Consider the following 25,518-nt stretch of genomic DNA (forward strand, 5'->3'; position numbering starts at 1 on the left):
TCTCTATGTATAGTATCATGTCATCTGCAAACAGTGACAGTTTTACTTCTTTTCCAATTTGTATTCCTTTTATTTCTTTTTCTTCTCTGATTGCTGTGACTAGGACTTCCAAAACTATGTTGAATAATAGTGGTGAGAGTGGACAACCTTATCTTGTTCCTGATCTTAGAGGAAATGCTTTCAGTTTTTCACTATTGAGAGTGATATTTGCTGTGCATTTGTCGTATATGGCCTTTATTATGTTGAGGTAGGGTCCCTCTATGCCCACTTTCTGGAGAGTTTTTTATCATAAATGGGTGTTGAATTTTGTCCAAAGCTTTTTCTGCATCTATTGGGATGATCTTATGGTTTTTATTCTTCAATTTGTTAATATGGTATATCACATTGATTGATTTTCATATTGAAGAATCCTTGCATCCCTGGGATAAATCCCACTTGATCATGGTGTATGATCATTTTAATGTGCTGTTGGATTCTGTTTGCTAGTATTTTGTTGAGGATTTTTGCATTTATATTCATCAGTGATATTGGTCTGTAATTTTCTTTTTTTGTAGTACCTTTGTCTGGTTTTGGCATCTGGGTGATGGTGGCCTCATAGAATGAGTTTGGGAGTGTTCCTTCCTCTGCAGTTTTTTGGAAGAGTTTGAGAAGGTTGGATGTTTGCTCTTCTCTAAATGTTTGATAGAATTCACCTGTGAAGCCATCTGGTCCTGGACTTCTGTTTGTTGGAAGCTTTTTAATCACAGTTTCAATTTCGTTACTTGTGATTGGTCTGTTCATATTTTCTATTTCTTCCTGGTTCAGTTTAGGAAGGTTATACCTTTCTAAGAATTTGTCCTTTTCTTCCAGGTTGTCCATTTTATTGGCATAGAGTTGCTTGCAGTAGTCTCTTACGATGCTTGTTATTTCTGTCGTGTCTGTTGTAACTTCTCTTTTTTCATTTCTAATTTTATTGATTTGAGTCCTCTCCCACTTTTTCTTGATGGGTCTGGCTAATGGTTTATCAATTTTGTTTATCTTCTTTTGAATCATCATGTTTTCGTTGTAATTTGTCTGTAGGTATTTTTAAATTTCCTCTTTGATTTCTTCACTGATCTCTTGGTTATTTAGTAACATACTGTTTAGCCTCCATGTGTTTGTGTTTTTTACATTTTTTTTCCCCGTAATTGATTTCTAATCTTGTAGTGTTGTGGTTAGAAAAGATGCTTGTTATGATTTCAGTTTTCTTAAATTTGTTCTGGCTTAATTTGTGACCCAAGATGTGATCTATCCTGGAGAATATTCCGTGTGCACTTGAGAAGAAAGTGTAATGTGCTGTTTTTGGATGGAATGTCCTATAAATATCAATTAAATCTCTCTGGTCTTTTGTGTCACTTAAAGCTTGTGTTTCATTATTAATTTTCTGTTTAGATGATCTGTCCATTGGTGTAAGTGAGGTGTTAAAGTCCCCCAGTATTATTGTGTTACTGTCGATTTCCTTTTTTATAGCTGTTAGCAGTTGCCTTATGTATTGAGGTCAGCAAGCCTGTGTCTTTTGGTTGGAGCATTTAATCCTTTCATGTTTAAGGTAATTATCGATATGTATGTTTCTATTACCATTTTCTTAATTGTTATGGGTTTGTTTTTGTAAGTCTTTTATTCTCTTGTGTTTCACACTTAGAGAAGTTCCTTCAGCATTTGTTGTAGAGCTGGTTTTGTGGTGCTGAATTCTCTTAGCTTTTGCTGTCTGTAAAGCTTTTGATTTCTCCATCGAATCTGAATGAGATCCTTGCAGGGTAGAGTCATCTTGGTTGTAGATTCTTCCCTTTCATCACTTTAAATATATCATGCCACTCCCTTCTGGCTTATGGAATTTCTGCTTAGGAATCAGCTGTTAACCTTGTTGGAGTTCCCTTGTATATTATTTGTCATTTTCCCTTGTTTCTTTCAATAATTTTTCTTTGTCTTTACTTTTTATAAATTTGATTACTATGTGTCTTAGCATGTTTCTCCTTGGCTTTATCCTGCCTGGGACTCTCTGCACTTCCTACACTTGGGTGGCTATTTCCTTTGCCATGTTAGCGAAGTTTTCGACTATAATCTCTTCAAATATTTTCTCTGGCCCTTCTTTCTCTCTTCTCCTTCTGGGACCCCTATAATGTGAATGTTGTTGCCTTTAATGTTGTCCCAGAGGTCTCTTAGGCGGCCTTCATTTCTTTTCATTCTTTTTTCTTTATTCTGTTCCACAGCAGTGAATTCCTCCATTCTGTCTTCCTGGTCACTTAACCATTCTTCTGCCTCAGTTATTGTGCTACTGATTCCTTCCAGTGTATTTTTCATTTCAGTTATTGTATTGTTCATCTCTGTTTGTTTGTTCTTTTATTCTTCTAGGTGTTTGTTAAACATTTCTTACATCTTCTTAATCTTTGCCTCCATTCTTTTTCCGAGGTCCTTGATCATCTTCACTATCATTATTCTGAAAAGATTTTTTGGAATGTTGCCTATCTCCACTTCATTTAGTTGTTCTTCTGGGGTTTTATCTTGTTCCTTCATCTGGTACATAGCCCTCTCCCTTTTCATCTTGTCTTTCTTTCTGTGATTGTAGTTTTTGTTCCACACACTGCAGGATTTTAGTTCTTCTTGCTTCTGCTGTCTGCCCTCTGGTGGATGAGGCTATCTAAGAGGCTTTTGCAAGTTTCCTGATGGAAGGGACTGGTGGTGGGTAGAACTGGGTGTTGCTGTGGTGGGCAGAGCTCAATAAAACTTTAATCTGCTTTCTGCTGATGGCTGGGGCTGCGTTCCCTCCCTGTTGGGTGTTTGGTCTAAGGTGACCAAACACTGGAGTCTACCCATCTCTTTAGTGGGGCTAATGGCAGACTCTGGGAGGACTCATGCCAAGGAGTACGTCCCATAACTTCTGCTGTCAGTGTCCTTGTCCTCCCAGTGAGCCACAGCCACCCCCTGCCTCTGCAGGACACCCTCCAACACTAGCAGGTAGGTCTGGTTCAGTCTCCCCTGGTGTCACTGCTCCTTCCCCTGGGTCCCACTGGGCACACTACTTTGTGTGTTCCCTCCAAGAGTGAAGTCTCTGTTTCCCCCAGTCCTGTCAAAGTCCTGCAATCAAATCCCACTAGGCTTCAAAGTCTGATTCTCTAGGAATTCCTCCTCCCGTTGCTGGACTCCCAGGTTGGGAAGCCTGACGTGGGACTCAGAACCTTCACCCCAGTGGGTGGACTTCTGTGGTATAAGTGTTTTCCAGTTTGTGAGTCGCCCACCCAGCAGTTATGGGATTTGATTTTATTGTGATTGCGCCCCTCCTACCGTCTCATTGTGGATTCTCCTTTGTCTTTCGTTGTGGGGTACCTTTTTGGTGAGTTCCAATGTCTTCCTGTCGATTGTTTTTCAGCAGTTAGTTGTGATTTCGGTGCTCTCGCAAGAGGGAGTGAGTACACATCCTTCTACTCTGCCATCTTTAACCAGTCTCCTAACGGAACGCTCTTAAACTTACTCAAGAACGTGCAGAATACCATTACTGTGTGTTGCTGTATTGGCATGAGGTCATGCAGGAACCATGCACAGGTGAATCTTCATCAGCAAACAGATGTGGTTCTATTTCTTTCAAGGAACTTCTGCCTTCCAGTCGGGCAAGGGCCTCTGCCCCATACTCAGCCCTATGGAAGTCACTACACATCGCCCCGGAAGCTCAGAGCACCAGCCACATCAATAAATATTTTTGAATGAATCAATTAATCTATTACCTTGTACCTGTTCATCATTATTATTAAGTTGCTCAAACACTATTTACTTCTTGTCTTGATTTATTTATTTGAGAGAGAAGGAGCTGTGTTAATATCTCTCAGTATGGTTGTGGATTTGTGATATTTTTCTCAAAAATTTAATCGTATTGTATTGTGTTATTTTAATATGTTGAGTTAAACTGTATTAAAATCATTATAGTCTGTATTTGTTGTTGGCTTGTCTTTTTACCATCATTAAATGCACAGATTCTTTTCCTCATGTTGTTTTATTTGATATTACTATTGTTCAGTTGCTGCTGTCTTCCTTGTCTTTACCCATCGAATAGGCACTGCTTGTGCCTTAGACAGGGTCTCCTTAGGGAGTTGTCTTGCTTCAAGAGAGAGTCAGCATGTGCAAACCCGATTTTGCTTTTCCAAGCAGTCCTCTGCCTATGGCCTCTTTGCTTCTTCTGCTCTTAGCTCCCACCACCGCAGGAGCTAAGCTGCCTCTGTGTTGTGCCCATCTTGGGCCATGGTTTCTCTCATAGGCTCTGGACTGTCATTCTCAGGGCTGTTTCACTCTACCCTGCTTGCTTTCATCCCCACTGCAATTCCACACTGTCTGTCTGGCCACCTGATAATTTTCCTGGTTTGGGAGTGGATAGTCACTTAGGCTAAACTTATTTTTGTTCACGTCTATGTTTCGCACAGGGTAGTGTGATGGCAGCTTGTGCTCATTGTACTGTCTTGAAACCTGGAACTTAGCATGTACTTGAAAAGGGATCTACTTTTCTATTTCTGGACAACACTATTAGTTATTACTTACATATGAAAGGAAGAACTGACTTATTTGTCACTAAATCATGTTTCTTTCTGAAATCAAAATACATATTGGGACTCATTCTGTTAATTAATTTCACAAAAGTATTTTAGTAAGTGGCACCAATCCTGTAACAATCAGACATGAAATATCACTTCCGCCATTTTGACTGGAAAAAATTGAGATTTAGCTCAGAGAATTCATCACGATATGTGAGAAAACCTCCGTATCTTAAAATAGGTTTCTTGGGCTTCCCTGGTGGCACAGTGATTGAGAGTTCGCCTGCCGATGCAGGGGACACGGGTTCGTGCCCCGATTCGGGAAGATCCCACATGCAGCAGAGCCATGGCCGCTGAGCCTGCGCGTCCGGAGCCTGTGCTCCGCAATGGGAGAGGCCACAATAGTGAGAGGCCCGCATACTGCAAAAAAAAAAAAAAAAAAGTTTCTTTACAGTCTGCCACATAAATGAGCCTACCTATAAATAGTGACTGGCATCCATGTATGTGGACATATAAGATGCAATATCTGTATTAATATGACTTTTAAATTTTGATACGTTTATTGTTTTATTCCAATTTTATTTCATATCTAAACTTTTATATTTTCAGGGATATATACATATTTTTAAATATTTTTCTTCAACTGGGTAAATGAAGGGTATTTTCATATTAATATACTTAAGAGGACCATGTCTTTTACTCTGGTTCCTAATGGAAATGATATATTACACTCTAAATTCAAAAAAAAAAGAGAGAATTAAATCAGGATTTCCCCCTTTTCCTTCTTTTAACAAGGGTTCCGAAAGCAGACTTCAAAATTGATTGCTTTTTTAATGAATTCTAGTCAACCATCTTTAATTTGGTCTTTTCACTAATATTAGTATTAACTTGTTTCTTCTGAATTAGAAATCAGTAAATAATTCAGATAAGCATTTAAGGATTCTGTCTCCTGAGCCCAAGGAGTCAAAATCCTTTTGATTTTAGTATCTTTTAGCCTATACCTTATCAAGGAGATTTGCCATGGGTACTAACTAGAACATCCAAATGTATTAACCAAGTGCAAGTCTCTTAACCAACTTCCTGCCTTGGCTTAAGGCTATCTCTGAGTTCTCCTGCCAAGGATAAATTTAACATAATTTGTGATGTGGAAATATTATACTTTAGCTGTTTATATAACTGTGACTTCTTCCTTGGAGACTTACTGAAGAAGTTTTCTGTCCTTCTGTCTTTGATCTAAGGCTGTCAGAACTTCATTTACATTTCAGACTCTGGTTAAATACATGTCCTTTGGGTTTTGAAAAACTGATGACAGAATTAGACATAAAGCATATAAATGTCATGATCTATTGAAGTATTGGGTACTACATTTCATCCTCTTTGTATAGTGCTTGTCTGATATGTGTTTGTATATATATTTGTGTATGCATACACATATATAAATACCTATGCATATGCACACATATACACAAACTTTAGATTCCATTTTTTTAAAAACTCCATATGATGCAATTACTAATATTTTATCTTGAAGAATAGTTTTAATTTTGGTTTTGCAGTCACTCTGACTTTGCAAAACAAAATACTGTTGTTGCCTCAATTTTGGCATTTCTTTTAAGAAGCACTTCTATTACTAGAATTGTATTTTAAAATCAGCTTTCTTGACATGTTTACATTATTTTACCTGAAAATTTTTTTGTTAAGATAATTGGGTTTTTTTGAGATTACTGCTAACATGCTACTTCTTCTGATTTGTTTTACTTAATATGCTACAGAGGAGTTGATATAAATATACTTGTCTTTCTTTTGATAATAATCTAAACTGTTGGTAATATGTTTCCTATGTTAGGTAGCTATGGCCTCAGGCAATTAGTATCCATGATTTTTAAACTTACTGGTTTTGTAAATATAATTAAAATGCTTTCAGTTTGAAAAAAGTAAATAAAATCTAATGAGAGCAGCTATAAAAGTAGTATTTCAGTTTAATCTAAAACTTTCCCAAAGCTCAATCTTAAATTGTTGGATCTACCAGATTGTGAAAAATACAAATTCTGTTTTTTAAACAGGGGCAGCAAGTAGCATTTCTTAAATATAAATGTTATTGGAATATCCTGTGTAATTTCTAATTAAAAATATAGTTTAATATTAGCTTATTTTAGACAATATAAACCAGGTGATTTTCTTAATTATTCACTATCTTTACTGTTGTTTATAAAGCATTCGTCTCAGCGTACACCTTGAGAAGGTTAAAGAATGAGCAACAAAAATTCAGTCAATTGTTCAAATAGTTTGTGTGAAGTTTTTTCCTCCATGAATTTAGTAAAGAAAATTACTAACAAGCAAACTGTTAGACAATAAGAAAAATAATAAAAGTCTATTAAAAAAATGGAAAAAGCAATGTGGTAATGTAGAGGAATAGGCAGTAGAAGAAATAGGAATTAAGCCAGGGTCAAATAACCAAACCAAAATTTTCATTAAAATTTCATTGCAGAGGTCAACTTTGAATAGAATCTAGGACATTTTAGACAAAAAAGAAAATATGAAAAATTGGAACTTGGTATATAAAATTTAATAAAGCATTATCTACTAACATTGACTTCAAATATAACTTTGTGTTGTGTTACTATTAAGTTCTAAAAAAATTGTGGTTTTAAGCATTTATGAACATTAATAACCTTAACATGTATAGATCCAATAATAACTTTAAAATAAAATACAAAAATAAATGGTTTTCATTTTTTTAAGTTATCATCTTTCTTACCCTCATCACAATTTATTGAAATGTAATTTTTAAATTTTCTGTTTAAAACAAATAAACACAAACTAAAAGCAAATATAGTGAAGAGAAAGAAGAGTCTAGTAGACATCATTTTTCATGCTTTTCAACACTTTATCCCTCAGTATGCCAAAAAAATACAGTTATCCTTTCTGGGAGAGGAGGAAAAGAAGATACTTGAGGAGACTCTCAAACACATGGTACTTCCTTCTGTTCTAATGGGCACTGAGAGTGCTCAATAAGGAATCGTCTCATTTATTTATCAAGTAGTTGTCACATGACTCAAGCCGGGACAACCAGAAGCCTTCTCTAAGGCTAGTTACTCTTCTTTGAGTTAGAGATTTTCCCCCTATCTTTGGGATCTTCAGCTGAAGGAACAGTAACTAATTTAAACCAAAGTTATATTCCTATCCCTTTTAATTATAAAAACACCCTGAATAGAAATCTGGAAGAATTGCATTGCAAGTGACATACCCTAAATGATGGAATTTTCCATGTCAATGTGTAATTGACACAGTGAGTCTTTCCCATTTATTTCCTGAGAGATCATTGATCATTGCAATGTGGTGAAAAAGCTGTTCTGAGACCATGTATTCTCTAAATGCAAATTCAATAGGAATCTCCTAAAACTTGAAGGGGATTTTTTGGTCTGTTTTGGTTTGGTTTGCAAAATAATGTCAGGCCTGGCGAAGAAAGCCAAAGAATGTTTTTGTTATCATTAAGGCTATATCTCCTGGCCATTAAACCTGCACACTAATAGGAAGCAGCTTGTTCAAGTGGTCAGTCTTTAAAAGAGAAATCCTCTGTATCACTCTTTCAGATATTGCCATTAGGACATAGACAATGGGGGTCCCAGAATTCCATATCCTCTGTTGGATTTGTTCAGATATTTACTTCTGATTTTACTAAAATCTCTCCAGGAAGATCACTTAGCACCAACTTGCTCTCTTGAAGATCGCACTGGGCAGGTTTCAATAATCACTGGAGGGAGGATTTGAGTGCACTTTCTGTCTTTGGTTAAGGCCATACTCTTATCTTCTTGCACCTGTTTGGCTACCTAGACCCTCTGCAGTAGCTGCTTTTTGTTCTTCATGACTCCTAGGATATGCCTTTTAAAATCATATGAAAACAGATTCACATCTAGTTAAAATAAATTGGAGGCTACTAGAAACTGAAATGATAGTGTGCTGAGTTTTAGAAATAGTTGGAAGTTACCAGGCATATTCTCAATTTTATTTTTCTCTTTTTTTCAAGTTTAATGGGACAGTTGATGTTATTTTAAGTAATTTTTAAAATAAAATCATCTCATTTATCACATGACAGAGAAAATTTTATATCTTCTGTTATTCATGACTCTATTTACATTTTGACAAAGAGTAACTCACTTTTTTTTTAAACATCTTTACTGGAGTATAATTGCTTTACGTTGTTGTGTTAGTTGCTGTTGTATAACAAAGTGAATCAGCGACACGTATACATATATCCCCGTATCCCCTCCCTCTTGCGTTGAAAGCATATACAATAAATTCTAAAAGCAATTCTTATAGAAGAGGATTCATCTTTATGTGTATGTGCACAGGTTCTTGTGGTTTCTACCCAGAATTTATATGACTAGTTGGATAATTGATTCAGGTGGCAGCACACACAAATGTTAAATGTATCCTGCCATAGCACCTCTCCTCCTAGATTAATATCAAGTTAAAACTGGCATAATTATATAGAAGTATATCAGTTTTATATAGATATAAAAGTTATAAGGATGGCATAATTCTTCATAAGCACTCATTTGATATAAATTGTTCCTCACTCTTCACTTACTCTCTATGCTGAAGAGGAAAATAAAATCTCTGGCTCTTTTATCAAAGTCATTTCTTTCTAATTTAAATTTTTATTCTCCAAAATTTTATATTATACTCCTTCCAGGAGAACACAAGTCAGTATCAGAACCTGGAAGAAATTTTTAATCATTATTATTTACATTATTTTAAACATCTGTGATAGGTAGAAAACACACAAAATATACACAAGCTTTCTTTTTTTTTAATTTAATTTTTATTTTGTATTGGGGTATAGTTGATTTACAATGTTATGTTAGTTTCTAGTGTACACCAAAGTGGTTCAGTTATGCATATGCATATATCCAATTTTTTTCTGATTCTTTTCCCATATAGATTATTACAGAATATTGAGTAGAGTTCCCTGTGCTATACAGTAGGTTCGTGTTGATTATCTATTTTATATATAGTAGTGTGTATATGTTAATCCCAAACTCCTAATTTATCCCTCCCCCCACCTTTCCCCTTTGTTAACCACAAGTTTGTTTTTGAAGTCTGTGAGTCTGTTTCTGTTTTGTAAATAAGTTCATTTCTATCATCTTTTTAGATTCCACATACCAAGATTTTCTAATTAATATTTTCCCTATTTATTTATATTCCTTATTGAACATCATTTTAAATTTTATGTGGAAATGCTGTCCAAATAAAAATATACTAAAATATATTAAAGTTCACTTATTTTATTGTTGTTTCAACCAACATTTTTTTTAACATCTTTATTGGAGTATAATTGCTTTACAATGGTCAACCAATATTTTCATAAGTTTAACAAGAGTGAAAAATATATAACTGCAGCCCAAATCAGTAAAAGGGGTATCTATGAAATGTTAAAAAGTATATTCTATGTCTCAAATTATGCATTTCTATTCATCCTCCTAAATGAGCTTGAAAATTATCTTTGTGGAATTTTAAAGAACTATTTATAGAAGCCCTTACAATAATATCAGTAGAAGAAGTTACTAAAATTTTATCAGTGCAGCTCCCTGGTTTTGAAGGAAGAAGATTTTTTTTAGACAACTCATATATGACCCTGTACGTCCTCCTGATTTTGGACTTATGAGTTCCCTGATGGTTTTCTTTTTATACAGTGTATCCTATTATGTTTCCATATACATAGTGAGCTATAAGAAAAGATTCATTTTAATGGGAAAAGTTAGAGTTATGTCATGTGAAATAACACTTATTTCAAGTTTGCATTTAGAAGACAAAGAGCAAAACATAAGTAGACTGAATTTCAATTAGGTACCTGGAAAAAGATTAATCCTATCAGTTTACATGATTAAAATAATTTTTTCTATCTACCTATCTATCTATCTATCATCTATCTATCTATCTATAATGGATCTACTAGGTAGAATAATCTAGGTTATTCTGCAGTAATAAATAAGCCAAGATTTTTGTGGCTTATAACAATAAATGTTTGATTCTCAGGCTACTTGTTGACTGCAGATCATTTAGAGATTCTTCTCTATGGCTCTTTCCCATGGACCCAGGCTGACAGAGCAATTGCTATCTGAAGCACATCAGGGCAATAGAATGCAAGAGTGAGTTACGTCAACAAATTTCCTGTTGGTTGAACAGATATAGTCATATGACCCATTCAAGAAGACCAGGAACTGCATTCTTACCCTGTGTCTAATAGGAAGAAAAATGGAAATATGTGATGTAAACAGTACTGATTATATTACAGTGAAATCATGGTTTCCTATGACTGCTGTAATGACTTCCTCATTTAAGTTTTTGTTTTATTTGTTTTTAATTTTAATCTATAAAGGAACTGTTAGTTTTTAATCACCCCTAGGTGCAAAGAAAATATTTAAAATGAGTGACAAAAAAAAAAAAATCAACAAATAGAAAATACCCTATTGATCCTAGGTAACAATGTTTAAGTTTTGAAATAAATCTTCAATAAATAACTGTCAAAAGTAAGTTTAAATTAATAGACTTCTAAGTGATAAACATTTTTTTTCAAAGTAAAAAACAAAGAGCAGGAAAATAAAAATCAAAAAACAATAACAAAACAAATCATATGATATAGTATTGCCCAAAAGACCAGAGCAAAAACTGATTTATAAAAGAATGAAAAGAAGTCATCCTAATAGTAAGGAGTAAGCCAATTATACTTCTAGTGCCATACAACTGGCTACTTATGAAACATTAAAATCAAATCACTTCAGGCAAGTGCTTTGTAATAGATTAACTTGTCCACGATGTAATCAAACTTTAGAATAATATTACAAATGCCAAACAGGACTTTCAAACAGCAACATTAAGACCCTTTGCCAGCTGAATCTATTACTGTAGAGAGAAATCCTTCAGGCAATGTTAGGTCACTGATTATAGCAATTTATTTCTCATTAGCTTATAACAACCTGACCTCTTCATCTGTTTCTGCTCTATGAAGTAGCATTTCAGAATTTATACATACAAACTCATAAGGAATCATTTTATTGCTTTCATTCAAAAATGAATTCTATTCTCTAGAATTCTAGTCAGGAATGCTGACCAGTTGGCTCTTCTAGTTGGAATTTCACAAGATATTCATATTATATATAATAAAGAAAATCAGAATCACACCCTGTAGAGGTGCATAATTGTAACACTCATCAAAGTATATTCAAAATAGTTAATATTGGTAGAATAATTGAAAATTTAACCTCATTCAATAAAATTCTAAAGACATAGAGCAAAATTCAAGGAATAGAAAATCCTTACATCATTATAAAAGTTTCAAAAGTATAGAAAGTTACGTGAAACATTCTAATTCATCATTAAAATTTAGCATAACTTTGTCATTAAAACTAAATAAGTGTTCTATCTACCTGTCTGTTTATCTATCTACTATCTATCTATCTATCTACCTACCTATCTTACAGTTCTGGAGACTAGAACTCTGAAATCAGTTTCACTGAGCTAAAGTCAAGGTGTCAGGAGGACTACCTCCCTCTGGAGGCTCTAGAGGATAATCCATTTTATTGCCATTTTTTATTTTCTCCAAATGCATTCCTTGGATCATGCACCTTCTTCCATCTTCAAAGCCATCGGCATAGCATCTTGTTTGTCATCACATTGCCACATTTTTCACTCTATTTATGACTTTTTTCTCCTTCCTTCTTCCCATTTTTGGGGAATTTTCTCTAAGCATTGAAAGAATGAGAACACTGGACTGGAGAAATATAAGAAATTTAAAGGATTACTCAAAGAGAAAGCAGTCTCTGAATCTGGTTTAAAATTTCCAGTAAAATATTCTAATAGTCTCTGTATTATGTGCCTACCATTTTGTCCAAATCCTGTGGGCAGGAAGATGTTTAAACATACTTAACCACTATTTGGTCATATGCTCACCACTATATCAAGCAGTAGGGTACTATGATTGCCAATCCTAGAAATATATAGACTGGGGAGTTGTGGATCTCAGAATAAACAACTGCTGTAGTTCTGATTTGGCAAAAGATTATGAATGTTATGAATCATTATAAACTGGGGGTTTATAAAAGGAAAGTGGAATTCCTATTATAAGAATAAGAAATGCTCAGTACAGAGCCAGTTCATTCTAAGCTGATGTACAAACAAATCTTAAGTCTATTTATCAACAGTTGATTTGCTAGATTTCTGCAACATTATGCTGGTTTCTAGAATACTAAGAGTGAAATTCCAAAACAGGCATTGCCATTCTTACAATAAGTTCCAGTGTCTTAAAATGTAGACTGTTCTATGTTAGCTCTTAACATTAGGCATCTTATGTCTAATATTAATAACTAATGATAATGCCTAAAAATTGTGTCTAATAATAGAGCTCTTGACTTATGAATGGATTCATCAGTCAAACACAGTGGTTCTTTCATTTCTCTTTATCCTGGATACTGCCAATCTAATTTAAAATGTCATTTCTCTGACCTGAATAATGACAACAACATCTTATCTGTACAGTTTCACATCATGGTCTATCTACTGCAAAATATCCTCCATATCAAATCAAGCTTTCAGATTAATGTTTCTTTTTTCTTTTCATGGAATTACTAAATTATGTTCTTTCAGTTTGAAAAGGTCAGAGGCACTCTTATGTATATTAAGGAATTGGAGGTTGTTGTGAGTTAAAAGAGTAAATTAAGAAGGAGTAGTGGTAAACAGGCTTGGTAAGCAACCAGAAAATAGGAAGATGCACTTCAGCTTTGGTGACACAATTATCTTGCTGCCTGTTCAGAAATGGTATTTATTTTTGTGATTTTTGACTTTGTTGACTGTCTTATTGATGAGAGTCTTTGGATCAAGTACTCCTTGACCATAATCTTCATAAGGACAGCGACTGTACAGAATTCAATTCAATCCTGTACAGCATTATATATCTCTAATATATGATTAGCTATATACCTAGTTTCAACTAGAAAAGAAGGATGAAGGATAGATTTAGAGGTAAATATATAAATAGATTATTTTATTGGGTATGAATGATTCTTCTTACTCAAAAGGCCAAAAAGAATCAAGAGTAGAAAGAAGAGGAGCAGCAACCATAATTAAAACTATTAATCACAGTCACCTGTTCTGCAATACATGCCAAGTCATCACACAATACCTGTGTTATAGTGGAATTCATTGGGAGCTATGAATGGTAAAGAAGATCCAGCTAAACATAATTACTAGCCCTGAGAAGAGAATAGGATCAGTTGAAGATAGTGTATATTCACAGATATATTAGGGAAAGAAAAACACATTTTTGAAATGAAGAACTGAAATTGTAGGTGAAAAAATACATGATGTTCTAGAATAAGTAGAGAACAAGGTATATATTGGTGAATTTATTCAACTTCATGGTAAGGAAAATTTTCTGCTATAATTAAAACAGAAAGAACACAAGTAAAATGGACTAAGATAAAATTGGAATGAAAAAAATTTGAATGCTAGAAATGGAGAAAAGTCAAAATATTCTAAGAAAAATAAAAGGGAATTTTATACCCAAATAAATTGTAATTCAATTAAAAAGTAAACAGGGAAACATTCTTGAATATGAAGGCTCTTACTCCACTGAGTAGTGATTAATAAATTGAAAATAAATCAGAATACATTTTAAATTAATAGATTTCTAAAAAAAAAGAGGCAAGATAAACAAATAGAAGTATAAATGCAGCAGATTAATAATATCAGAGAAAAGATAAAAGCAGTATGCTAAAAATTTTGTCCATAAATTAAAAAAATAATAATACATCACATGTAGTATTTTAGTCTCCTAGGGCTGCAGTAACATTACCACAGATTTGGTAGCTTAAAAACAACAGTAATTTATTCACCCACAGAAGGACTGAGTACTGAAATCTGAAATAGGTGGTGGCAGGGCTACACTCCTTTGTAAGACTTTAGAGAAAAATCCTTCATTGTGTTTTTCTAGCTTCTGGTGTGTCCCAGCAATCCTAGGTTATAGTCTTTTTGTTCCAGTCTGCCTCTGTGTTCACATGGCCTTCTTCTCTGTGTACATCTCAGTATTTGTTCCCTTCTTATAAGAACACCCATTACTCTTATAGGAGCCACCCTAATCCAATATAACCTCAGCTTAACAACATCTGTTAAGATCTTATTTCCATCTAAGATCGAATTCTGAAGCTCTGGATGGGCATGAATTTGTGGAGAACAATATTGAATCTACTACGTGTAGAATACGAAAATTCATCAAATTTACAAGACCTAAGAGAAAATAAGGTGAGACAAGAGGAGATGACATATGGACTGGCAGAATTCAGGAAAGAAAAAGAAGTCCCAGAACAGAGGGCCTTTTTGTAGCAAGCACAAATTAGAGTAGACAGTGTTAGAACATAGTCACAGACATCAAATAAGAGATGAGAAAATAGAAAATGAGAAAGTAAAAATAATAAAGCACTGAATGAAAAAAAGTATGGCTGAAATTTTCCATATTGCCAAACATTTCTGACATGCAAGAACTCATGGAATTTTGTTTCTCTGAGCCCTTCATTTTGAAACTACAACTGGACTAACTTCAGTCAACCAAGAAATAAATGGAGAAACTCATGGTAAGTTATCAGTGATGAAATTGGACCGCTCAGTTTCAGGGAAACCAGTCATCAGGTGGTGAGGAAAACTCAAGTAGCCCTGTCTGGGGGCCCAGGAGAATAAACCAACATCTAGCACCAACTTGGCAAAACATGTGAATGAGTTACCTTGGAAGGAGATCATCCAGCTCCAGGGAAGCCTTCAAAGGACTGCATCCTGGCTGACGTGAGTGCAACCTCTTAAGAAACCTGGAGTCAAATTATTCAACCAAGATAGTCATGAATTCCTGATCTACAGTAACTGTTAGAGAGTTGTGGATCTCAGAATAAACAACTGCTGTAGTTCTGATTTGGCAAAAGATTATGAATGTTATGAATCATTAAAATGTAGATATTATACAAATAGGAATAGTAGTGAGTAGATAAAAACACCACCTATTTGCTTGACCTTTCTCTAATAAGAAAGCTTTGAGCCTTTGGATAAGAGGCTGGAACTCCCTTGCCCTCAATGACCCAGGCAAAAATCCACTTTTTCTGAGGGAGGAGTAGAAATAAAAGGTATCTTTTTGGGGGGAAGAGTAAGAAGCATTCGTAGATACAGTATTGGCACTGATTCAGATCAGAAGTCAGCCCCCACCGGAGGTATGGAAGGATCTGTTTCTCTCCCCAGGACACTTTAAATATACGAGGCACATTTTTGCTTTCGTGAGGGAAGTGTCACTGAGAAGGGCACATTACTGAGGCCAATGCAGGATGAGGAGATGCAAGCCCTGCTCCTCCCCATTAATACAGTAACAAGGAAATATGATATATCTGAAAAAAATACAAAAATTTTCCTAGAATTTTCCTAAAGCATGAAACTGTAATAGCCACAAAGGAAACCTATACAAATAACACTGATTGCAAATTGTATCAATTTGCATTAACCGGTATAACAAAGTAAGAAAGTAATTACAATCTCAAAAATTTGTTCTAACTTGGTTTTAAAATTCTAGATGATTCTTGGCAATAGATGATCAAATTAAAACTAAAAGTATTGAATAACAATTAATTAAATAATTCATATCATCTATAAAATTAAATCAATGGTCAGAAAGACAGGTTAAAATATATTAATAAACAAAAAGCACAGAAATAAATTATTGTGAAAATATAAAATGTATAAAAAATTTTAAAAATAGTATTTCTACTCTACTTTTAATTATTTCTTTTACACTGTTTGCTTTAAGTTTATATTGCTTTTTTCTCTAGTTTCCTAAAGTGGGGGTTTAGATTACTGATTTTAGATCTTTCTTTTTTTCTAATATATGCATTTGATCCCTGTAAACACTGCTTTTACTGCATCTTACAAAGTTTGTTTTCTTTTTATTTTCATGTAGCTCAAAATATTTTTTCATTTCTCTTGAGACTTCCTCTTTGACTCACATGCTGTTTAGAACTGCATTGTTTAATTTCCCAATATTTGGGGATTTTCCAGCTGTCTTTCAGTTATTAATCTCTAGTTTAATACCACTGTGGTCTTAGAGCATGCTTTGTATGATATATACTTTAAAAATTTTTTAGGTGCTCTTTATGGCCCAGATCATGGCCTGTCTTCATGAATGTTCCAAGTGAACTTAAAAATAATGTGTATTCTGCTATTGTTGGATGAAGTATCCTATAAATGCCAATTAGCTCCAGTTAATTGAGGTGCTTTGCAGCTCAACTATGTCCTTACTGGGTTTTTTTGCCTGTTGGATATGTCAATTACTGATAGAGAGGTGTTGAAATCTCCAACTAATATAAATATCAGTTTTTGCCTTATATCATATTTTGACTCTCTGTTGTTAGGTGTTTGCAGATTAAAGATATGTGTCTTTGGAGTATTGACCCCCATACGATTATGTAATGCTCCTTTTTATCCCTGATAATTTCTCTTGCTCTGTAGTCTTTCTATGAAATTAATATAGCTACCTGAGGTTATTTTTTGTTCTGATTTTTGTTAGTGTTATCATGCTACATTTTTCTCCATCCTCTTACTTTTAATCTGTCAGTTTCATTGTGTTTAAAGTAGTCCTTTTTTAGACAATATGTAGTTGGGTCATTTTTTTTTTATCAGTTCTGACAGTCTCTGTATTTTAATTGGTATATTTAGACCATTTATATTTTAACTGATCATTGATGTAGTTGGATTAATGTCTACTGTATTTGTAACTATTTCCTACTCCTTGCAATTCTTCCTTGTTTCTGTTTTTCCTCTTCTTTTTCTGCCTTCCCAAGTTTTAACTGAGAATTTTATATGATTCCATTTTCTCTCATTTCTTACCATATCAAATAAACTTATTTTTTAATCTAGTTGTTGCCCTATAGTTTGCAGTATACATTTACAACTAAACTAAGTCAATTTTCAAATAATACTATACTGTTTTGTGAGTATTTCAGGTGGCTTATAACAGGAAATACCCAATTCCTGGAAATTAATAAAGAAAACCAATGAAACCACAAACTTGTTCTGTGGAAATATCAATAAAATTGGTAAACCTCTAGCTAGGGTAAGCATGAAAAAAAGAGTAGATACAAGTTACTAATACTAGAAATGAAAGAGGGACAATCAGTACTGATCTCATAGACATTAAAAAGGTGATAAAGGAATGTTATGAACCATTTTATGCCTACAGATTTGATAACCTAGAGGAAATGGAGAAATTCCTTAAAAGATATAATCTACAAAACTCACACATGGAGAAATAGATAATCTGAATAAATCTGTAGCTATTAAAGAATTTAGACCAATAATCAATAAACAACCAAAAAAGGAAGCACTAGCAAAGACGGTTTTACTACTGAATTCTACATACTATTTAAGAAAGAAATGATTCCAAATCTATGCAATCTCTTCCAGGAAATAAAAGCAGAGGGAATGCTTCCTAACTCATTCTGTGAGTCCAGCATTATGCTAATAACAAGACCAAATAAAGACATTAAAGTAAAGGACAACTACTTATAAATATCTCTCACAAACATAGATGCAAACTTTTTAAACAAAATATTAGTGGAATAAATAAACTAATTATACACCACAACCAAGTGTGATTTATTCCAAATAGATGAGTGCTTCAACATTTGAAAATCAATTAATGTATTCTATCACATCAACAGGCTAGAGATAAAACATCTCTTGATTATATCAATAGGAAAAGAAAAAATACTTGACAAAAACAAATATGTATTCAAGTAAAACTCTTAGCAAACTAGGGATAGATGGGAAATTCCTCAACTTAATAGATCTACAAAAAATCTACAGCTAACATCATACTTAATGGTGAGGAACTATGCTTTCTCTTTAACATTGGGAATAAGACAAGTCCGTCTTAAAATCCCTATTCAGTATGGACTGGAAATCATTCTTGAAGTCATACTTGAAGTAGCTAATTCAAAAAGACAAGAAACAAAAACTAAAACATATAGAGACTGGGGAAGAAGAAATAAACTTGTCTATGTTCATAGTGACATGATTTTCTATGTAGGAAATCATAAAGAATTCACTAAAAAACTCCTAGAACTAATAAGTGATTATAACAAGATTGCAATATATAGGTTTACTAAACAAAGCTTAATTATAAGTTCAGTATATAAGTTTTATTTAAATTGGAAGGGGAGAGATGAATAGGTTGAGCCCAGAGGTCTTTTAGGGTGGTGAAAATACTCCATGTTATTATAATCATGAATATATGTCTTTATATATTTGTCCAAACCCATTGAATGTACAACACCAAGAATGAACTATAACGTAAACTATGGACTTGGGGTGATTATGATGTGTCAATGTAGGTTCATCCTTGGTGAAAAATGTACCATTTTGTTGAGTGATGTTGATAATGGGGGAGGCTATGCATATGTGAAGGCAGGGGGTATGTGGGAATTCTCTCTACCTTCCTCTCAATTTTACTGTGAACTTTAACTGCATTAAAAAAAAATTCTTTAATTAAAAACAACAACAAACAACTAGGTGACCTTGGGTTTGGGTATGAGTTTTTATATATAACACCAAAAGCATGATCAATGAAAGAAAAAAATGGAAATTTGGACTATATTAAAATTAGGAAAAATTTCTCTGTAAAACACTTTTAAGAAGATAAAGAGACAAGCCACCATCTTCAAGAAAATATTTACAAAACACATATCTAATAAGGAACTTATATCCAAAATATACAAAGAACTCTTAAAACTCCGTAATAGGAAGACAAGCAACATAATTTTTTTTAATGAGCAAGCTATTTAAACAAACACTTTACCAAAAAATATATACAGATGTCAAACAAGCATGTGAAAAGATTCTCAACATTATTTATCATTAGGAAGTCGTAAATTAAAACAATTAAGATATCATGACACAAAAGTACTAAAATCAGAAAAACTGAAAATACCAAATTCTGGTAATGATATGGAGAAACATGAATATTCGTCCATTGCTGCTGGGTGTGAAAAATATAATTTCAAAGTGAATTCTACAATAATTTTTAGGAAGAAGTAGGTTCAGTGCTTTATTAATAATGTCAATAGAGAAAAAAGAAAGAACAATTCCAATACATTCTATGATGCAAAAAGACCACTCATTTAATCATAGACACACACAAATAAGACACAAACAGAAGTTATAGGCAAATATGAGTTGTGATAGAGCATAAAAATCTAGTATTCATGAATATAATCCAGCAGTATACTAAAAAATAATGGACCATATTCATGCAGTGCCCCTACTAGGAATCCAATCATAGTTTATGGTAAATATTACACTGAGCACACAAATATATAAAATATCAAAATATCATATGATAATCTCCTTTTCTCGCTTCTCTCTTGTGTATGTGTGTGTGTGTGTGTGTGTGTGTGTGTATGTATGTATACTATGTCTCTGTCTTTCTATGAACTTATTTACTTATGTATCTACCTATCCCTATCTTTACTCAAAAGCCAGTATTGTGCTTAACTCATGGGGTATTTAAATTAGTATTAGTAGTGTTATACTCTTTTTGATGGAACACCCAAGCAATACTCTTCCTAAAGAATCAAATTAAAAATAATATGGTGGAAAACATCCCATTTATTATTGGAATGAATATATAACAAGTAAGTGCAACAAGAAATGTTCAATATATATAAAGAAATGTTTTAAATATTACTGAAAGGAGATTTAAATAAATAGGAGATGAAGCATGGCACCTATCTCATTATTTATTCTAAAATTAATTCTTGACTGATCAAAAATTTAATACAGTCATTAAAATGGAAGAAGAAAACTTGAGAGACTTCAGTTATAATGTTTTAGTGAGGGAAGGCATTGCAAGCAAAAAAAAATAAAAATTATCCATAAGCCTAAAATAAGTCCGTGCCTTAAAAGTCAGTAACACAAAGTCAAATAACAAACGAGAAAGTTGGAGAAATATTTTATGTCATATATATACACACACATATACATACAGTTGTTAAGTCATTAACATTTAGCAATTCTATATTTTCCACTAGATAATATTGTAAAATTAAACACACCATATTACATTGTTTATACCTTGTTTCTTCTCAAATTTCTTCTATAAGTAAATTTGAAACCCTGATTATAGGTAAATATAAAAATAAGTTTTTCAGTTGTTGTATTTTAAATTGTTTCTGGTAAAAATTTTTAAGACCATACACATTTCCCCATTAATGTAAATATGCTGTCACTATGTCATAAGCTGATGTGTTTTGTTTCTCTGTTCACCTTTAAGTGAAATGTGTTTTGAAGGATGAAATCTAATGTAATGAATATAAGTCTGAGGTAAAATTACTGGAGTAGCAAAAAAACACAGAATATATAAATACCTCAGAGTTCTAAAATTTGGAATTAATGCTGACAATATACTCTGCAGTGTGCTTATAGTATCTTTATCGTTGTCATCTATATTCTGGAGGTTCTCTTGGGATTGCCTTTTCTTGCTCATGGAATTTTGTTGACACATTAGATGTCAGTTTCTAAAAAATTTATGGAGCGGAACAGAAGGGTGTTTCCTTCTTAAAGTTTTATATACCCAAGCTTTCTTCTTCTGATGTGACAGCTGGGATTATCTTTGGATCACACATTGGGATTTTTGCCAGAATACCTTTGAACAGGAAAATAAAGAAAGGAGAAGAATACCAAAGTTTGACATGGACAGCAAATCTTCAAGTGAGAAATCTAAGTAAAACAGATATTGACTTGATGATTTTAGCATAAGTATATCTTTATATTTTACATATTTAATTTGCATAACATTTTTAGTTTTGCATAGTTTACCTATTTAATTATCTTACTTATTTTGATTTTTTTTGTACTTCTGCAATAAGGTAATCCTATGACAGTGTTTTACATATAGTGCTTTAAAGCTAATTCATTGTATTTGATCCTAGAAACTGGGGAAGGCATGTCTTCTGTTCATAAGATATCACTGGCTTAGCCTACCCAGATTACAGAAACCAGGCCAAATTACCTCCCCACTTGGGCCTTTCTCTCTCTGCACCCTTTCTTTTTGTTTAGTCTTCTGCTTGTGAGGGTAGCTAAGTTAGTAGGACCAAGCCCAAAATTCACCATGCTGCATTTTACTAAATGGCAGAGTCACTCTATGCACTCATGATGCTTTCTGTTATGTACTATATTATGGCTAAGTGATATAGACCTTAAATTATTGTGTATAGGCCTAGGTCAATACAAATGAATATTATATATATATACATATATATGCACATATATATATAATATTATATACATATACAGAAAACAATATTTCTGATGGATGTAGGAATCATGAATAGGTAGGAAGATCTGTTTAGAATTTCAGGAAGAGAAAGTTATAAAATGTGGGAAATTTATTGTATGTATTAAATATTTTATTCACTATTTATGTTAATGGAAGAATAAACTTCTTCAAATTATCCAGGAATAAATTATTTTCACATTAGAAAGAACCAGTAGCAGAGAAAATAGATTCCACTATTGTTCAGCAGAGCCTTATATGAAACTTAATGGCTCTGCAGCAAAATTTGCCCAGTGTTTCTACCTATCGAACAACCTTGTGGATTAATTTCCAAGACAATAGGGAATGAAAAGGAGAATACAATATCTTTTGGGGGAGAATGTTTTTACTCAAGAATATGTTATTGTGTCCCCCAATATTGACATTCACAGATAACCCTATGGGTTTACTTCAGATATTTTGTAGTATAAAAGGAGATAAGCATTGCACTGAAGATTCAGAGATTAGTCCTACTTTGACACTTTTTCTATAGAAAACAGGTAATTTTGAAAAGAATATGTTATATGTGATTTATAAAATTTCTGAAAACGATTAACATAGAACAAAACGTTAAAATGAGAGAAAAAGACAAAAGGAAGCTGGTTGAAAAGCTGAAGAGAAATTAAGGGAAAAGTTATAGGGCACTAGAATAAATGACCAATATTATTATCTATGAAAAAATAATCAAGGGTAAAGAAAAGTGACTTTACACAATCTCTCTTAGCTCTCAAACTACATTTAGAGTGAGATAGACAAACAACAAATAAGGATGGAAGAAAATCCATCTATGAAATCCTTCATAGGATTAATAAAGACAGTCTTAAAATTACAGATATCAGAGTAGTAGGCAAAATAATTTTCTATAGGTAATCTGTTTTTAAAATGCACTTTCCTTTGCGTGAGTTTCTTTTAACAAATTGTTGTTTTTCTGAAACTTTGTCAGAACTTCCCTTTTATTTTTAATGAACAGTTTAGGCTCATGTTTTTAAATATGTTATATTTTCTGGGCAGTAGTCTTTTGAAAATCACTTTTCATCAGTAAATCAAAGGAAAAAAATCCACAAAATTTGAAACACCTTTTATAAAATAAAATGAAAATGAGTGGTATCTTTATGTTTAACTCCTCTTGTAAGTATTTTGCCTTGAAACATTCAATGTATCTCTACATGACAGAATTTTTATTGTTACTCCCGTTTCATTATTAAATTTCTATAAAGAGTCTACTATATTTAAAGATCTTGATTTTAGGATTTCAGCTATGTTGATGGCATCCTAGAGTTAGCTTTAGCTTTGTTATTGAGATAGTCCCTGTGAATAATGTAATGCTTTCATTCATACTAGTGGATGATCCATATTTCAAATGCCTATTCCAAAAATATTTGCAAGATTCTAGGTGCTGCAATTCAGATTGTTAGTGTTCTTTGCCACTGTAATGTAGCTGTTGAAGAGCATATACTAGGGTAAAGATAAATAGTAAATTGATCCATTTTTGTTTCCTCATGTTTGCATATTTACTGTAATATTTACTCTGTGGTTTTATTGAATTTTTTAAGCTGCATGACCATTTTGTTAGAATTATTTTAGTTAAAATTAGGAAAAATTATCCTTAAACACACTTCCCTAGGCACATACATATGAAAATATTGCAATACTCCTGGAGCAAATGGAGGAGTGAGGATGCTTCACATTGTGGAATTTATACTTAAGGATTCCTGTGAATTGTGATACATAATGGCCAGTCACCTGGAGCCAGTAAGGGTAGTGGTGGCAAGCCATGTGTTAAATATTAGTACTGCTTAATATCTGTGCTAGTTTTAAATGAAATCTAAATAAATAGAAGTTCTAATATTTTCCCCAGAACTCAAATAATTTTTTCGTGCATACACTGGAGTCCATGGCTGTTGGGGTACAGCCCTTGATCAGAATAGCAGTATAAGGTAGAGGTTACAATCTCTATGTAAACCTGCTTGAATTCTAATCCTGGCTCAGACAGGCATTGGCTGTGTTTTCGTTTTCTGCGTCTAAAATGTTTATATTTGGCAAAATCTTATGTAACGTTCATAACACTTGCAAGAAGTATTACCTCCTTTACAGAAGAGGAAAGACAGGTACCAAGATGCAGTGTAACTGTAAGATAACACAGCTAGTAAGCAGCAGGGATGGAATTTGAGCCAAAGCAATCTATTTCTAACTTCCACAATATGCTGCTGCTCAAAATCCAGATCACATTAATATTTACCTCATAGGCTTATTGTTAGGATTCAAGTACATGTGAAACATTAAGAACACAGTTTAACATGTGATTTGCACTCATTGTATTTTAGTTATTATAATAGACCTTTTATTACCATGTGGTTGAGACTACATGTGGGAAGGAGATGAGAAGAAGGGCAATGATATTCAGAGAGAACTGGAACAAGAGACTGAGAAAAAGCTTGAAAGTACACCGAGGTATTAACCATCCTATCTCTAATCACTCTTGAGGTTTGGCTGCTTCTCTGCTTACATTTTCATTCTTAGTAAAGGCAATTCTTTTTTTTTTTTTTTTTTTTGTTGTGGTACGCGGGCCTCTCACTGTTGTGGCCTCTCCCACAGGCTTCGGATGCGCAGGCTCAGCGTCCATGGCTCATGGGCCTAGCCGCTCCACGGCATGTGGGATCTTCCCGGACCGGGGCACAAAACCATGTCCCCTGCATCGGCAGGTGGACTCTCAACCACTGTGCCACCAGGGAAGCCCAAGGTGATTCTTAGATTAGAAGCTTGACAATTTAATTTCAGTATCCCATTCACCATGCTTTACATTTACTATAATGACTCTGTGTTACTAATTTTATTGAATAAAATGCCTAAAGGGTGAAAAGAAAAAAAGAAAGAAAAAGTGAAAAAAGGAAGAAAGCAAGTTCAGTTCTGACCATAGAGTAAAATTTTATAGGTAAAAAGAACAGGCAGTATTTATTTAGCATAAAAAAATGAAATATAGGGTTTCCCTGGTGGCGCAGCGGTTGAGAATCCGCCTGCCGATGCAGGGACCTCGGGTTCGTGCCCCGGTCTGGGAAGATCCCACATGCCGCGGAGCGGCTGGGCCTGTGAGCCATGGCCGCTGAGCCTGTGCGTCCGGAGCCTGTGCTCAACAATGGGAGAGTCCACAACAGTGAGAGGCCCGCGTACCAAAAAAAAAAAAAAGAAAGAAAAGAAAAAAGAAATATGAAAAGAAAAATATGAGCAATTTTACTGACAACACATATCCGGATATTTCCATTTACTTTAATATTTAGAAACAGAAATATTACATGAAACACCATTGCCAAATATCACACAAAACATTTAGATCACTCATTATATGTGTGTGTATATATGCATATTTTCCAACCTTTTGCTTTTCAAAAGTTTTGACATTTTTAACATACATTCTGAAAGAGTAAAGGAAGAATCCTCATCCCATAATGGAAACAACCATAACCAAATCACATGGAAAATCTCACACAGCTCACCTACTTGCTCTGGACATCTGTTACTTCATAAATTAGGTAAATCGATAGCATTAGCATTACTGAAAGCAAATCAAAGCAGATTGTAAGAGGTTGTTCC

The 25,518-nt window shown here is 33.6% G+C and overlaps 1 long non-coding RNA gene across 2 annotated transcripts in view; it reads left to right on the forward strand.

Annotated features, from left to right (window-relative positions):
* Window positions 1-25,518, forward strand: part of LOC129391413 (uncharacterized) — a 199,933-nt gene that overhangs the window by 140,522 nt on the left and 33,893 nt on the right. Inside the window, exon 3 of one of the 2 annotated variants that reach the window (XR_008615483.1) lies at window positions 3,386-3,493. The exons of the other annotated variant lie outside the window; for it this stretch is intronic. This is a non-coding gene — a long non-coding RNA (uncharacterized lncRNA). Of the gene's footprint in view, window positions 1-3,385; window positions 3,494-25,518 lie in introns of those variants that run through there. 2 annotated transcript variants of the gene reach the window in all.

Source organism: Physeter macrocephalus, chromosome 2 (genome assembly GCF_002837175.3).
Source record: "Physeter macrocephalus isolate SW-GA chromosome 2, ASM283717v5, whole genome shotgun sequence".
Taxonomy (NCBI): Eukaryota; Metazoa; Chordata; class Mammalia; order Artiodactyla; family Physeteridae; genus Physeter; species Physeter macrocephalus.